Raw genomic sequence first — 3081 nt, 5'->3', positions numbered from 1 at the left:
TGTGGGCAAAGTACAGGATAACAGGGTTACGGGAATTTAGTTAATACACTTTTTGCAGAAGACAAATTGATAGTGTCTATCAAAACTTTAATTGTGTATTAGGTCTGACTCAGTTCTGGTATTCATTCTACAGATATACACAGTGAAAATAACCTCTCCAAACAGTATTCATTGCAGTAGTATTTATAAAAGAAATAATTGGGAATAGCTTAAGTGTTCATTACTGGATAGTGATGAAATATGTAATTACAATAAGATTAAGAGATAATAATGTAACCTCACTAAATAACAGCTGCTAAAAATAGTAAGGCAGAAATAAAGCAGATTCAAACTTACAGAGAAGGATCTCCAAGATACATTATTAAGTTAAACTCATGTTCGAGTTTCCCAACCGTGAGATGACTCCACATGCACTACCATCTGAGGCCACCTGTCTGCCTAAAAAAAAAAAAAGAAAAGAAAAAGAAAAAAAAAGGAAAGAAAAAAAGCAAAGTGAGAACAGTGTAGGTAGCAACAGTCATTTCTGTGGTGAGTAGAACTCAATATATTTGTTCAGTTCTATGCTTATACATGTATAGATTCGTTTGAAAGATATATAAGAATCCAGTAACAGTTGTGGTTTCTAAGGAGGGGAACTATATTATGGGGAGAAGAGAGAATATTTTGTACCTTTAAATTTTTCATGACACACATATATTGGCAATCCAATAAAACTAAATAAAACATCTAATGACTTTTTAAGTACAGAATTACCTCTTATCACAACATCATAAAGCATCTTTTGCCGACACTTCACAGTATAACACTTGCCTGGTGCAGCTCTCTCTTTTTGCTTTCTGGGGAGTTAGATTTACTCTCTAACTACTTAGTAATTGAAGAGAAAAGCGTATGTACTTACTTATTTTTTGGCAAGTACAGTATCTGGATTGATCCATTTTTAGGTTTCCAGGACTTTGACTTCTTTCCCTCTTGTTTTGTTACTTTCTTCATGCTTAATCATTTCTTGTGAAGTTAATGAAAGTTTAAAAAAACATTTATTTTGAAAAATCAGAGTTCGCTGTTCTTTCTTTTACTCTTTAACAATCTCTTGAAATAAACATTTAAAGATCATACAGAATAGGAGTAAAACAAAATACTCGATGCAGGGTGCCCTCTAGTGGTTAAAGAAAACACTCTGGAATTCAAGAGCCCTTCCTTTTCTCAAAAATCAAGAACTTCTGTGTTTTTCTAAAAATAGAATTACCATATGTATATATGCGTGCATTCCCTAGTGGCTCAGATAGTAAGGAATCTGCCTGCAATGCGGGAGACCTGGGTTTGATCCCTGATTCAGGAAGATCGGCTGGAGAAGGGAATGGCTACCCACTCCAGTGTTCTTGCCTGGAAAATGCCATGGACAGAGGAGACTGGCGGGCTACAGTCCATGGTATCGCAAAGAGTCAGACCCGACTGAGCAATTTAACACTCACTTTTCATGCGTGTGTGCTCAGTCATGTCTGACAGTTCCACTCCTGAGTATGTGTCACTTCAGTCGTGAATATATATATTACATATATAATATATATATATTGGCTATCTGCTCTGTGCTATACATTATATCCTTGTAGCTTATTTTATACATAATGGTTTGTCCCTCTTAACCCCCAATTGCCCCTCCCTGCACAGTGGTAACCACTGGTATGTTCTCCATATCTGAGTCTGTTTCTGTTTTGTTATATCGACTAGTTTGTTGTGTATTTTAGCTTCCACATATAGGTGATATCATAGAATATTTGTCTTTGTTAAGTTTTAAGAAATGCTTTTTATTAGTAACTCCTAAGTTCACAAAGATTCCCTACTGCAATTTCCTCCATTAATTTTAGAGCTCTCTCTCAGACAATTAGAACCTCCATTCATCTTGAAGCCACTCTGCCAGTTTGAGAGGCGAGAAGGGCATTTTCCATCCCAGTCCCATGAGCCAAATTGGATTTTCTTGTTCCTCATAATGAGTCAGTTTTCCTAACACCATCTGTTGAGCAATCATTCCTTCCCCCATTGAGCAGTGCTGACACCTTGGCTGCGTATTAAGTTCATGGGCAACGGGCCCTGCATTAGCTCCTCTAATCCACTGGCCAGACTCAGTTCTTGTGCCATGAGCACACTGTTTTTGTTTGTTTGCTTGCTTTTACGATGACAAGAGGTCTGATGTTTTATTCTTATTCTTTATGCACTGTCATGTGATTCCAGTCCAGATTTTCACTTAATTCTTTCAGAATGCTTCAAGGCCAGTATTATTATTTGTTTATTCTTTTAACTTTTGGAGGTGACATTTAATACCATGATTGTGATGATCTAGGTCAGTATTATTATCTATATTTTACACATAAAGAAACAGAGGCCCGGAAAATCTAATTTCAATGCCCAAAGTTCATGTACTGTTAAATGGTGAAACTAGGATTTTAAACTAAGTCAGTTTAGCTTGAGAGCGTGTGTTTTCCTTTCTACTACATGCCCAGTATATTAGCTCCTGGTCTGATTGTTCTTTAAGCCCAATGAAGAGTCCTGACCAATTGGGAAAAGGTAAAAAAATTATCAACTCAGCCTCTTGGCAAACACTAGCATGTTCCTGGGTTTAATTGCCTCATTTTTTTCACACAGTATTATTAAAGCTCAAAGTTTTAAAAATCCATGTTGTAAGCTAGATTTAGGTCACATATATAATAATTTAAAAAATAAATCTCCAGGTGCTGGGAATGATGTAGTGTTTTCTAATTATAATATATGCAATTTAGCTCAATAGTTTAAAAGTCAGAAGCCTAGGACCTCACAATATAGGAGACAGTGTTGTTATTACCCACTCTATTCCTTCTTTTTAGCAGAACCCAGATTTTACTCAGATAATATACACCCTAATCAGCCAGGTGCTCCATGTAAACCCATCATGGTCATCCTACTCTCTTTGCCATCAGTTGGTTTAGGCATCAACTCATTTCTGACAAATAAGACATGAAGAAAAAGTCTGATGGGATGATGTCTAGGAAGCCTTTTTCTTAGTCTTAAAAAAATGATATATAAGCTTTCTGGAAGAGAGGAACACTTCTT

At 36.1% G+C, this 3081-nt stretch overlaps 1 non-coding gene across 1 annotated transcript; it reads left to right on the top strand.

Moving 5' to 3' along the window:
* The first annotated feature begins 369 nt into the window (after positions 1 to 369).
* LOC136173873 (small nucleolar RNA Z195/SNORD33/SNORD32 family) lies at positions 370 to 424 on the top strand. The gene has a single exon (XR_010664342.1). It is a non-coding gene; the product is annotated as a small nucleolar RNA Z195/SNORD33/SNORD32 family (small nucleolar RNA).
* The last annotated feature ends 2657 nt before the right edge of the window (positions 425 to 3081 follow it).

Source organism: Muntiacus reevesi, chromosome 8 (assembly GCF_963930625.1).
Source record: "Muntiacus reevesi chromosome 8, mMunRee1.1, whole genome shotgun sequence".
In the NCBI taxonomy this organism is placed as follows: Eukaryota; Metazoa; Chordata; class Mammalia; order Artiodactyla; family Cervidae; genus Muntiacus; species Muntiacus reevesi.
The sequence above is the reverse complement of the archived record's forward strand: the minus strand, read 5'-3'. Positions and strand labels throughout refer to the sequence as shown.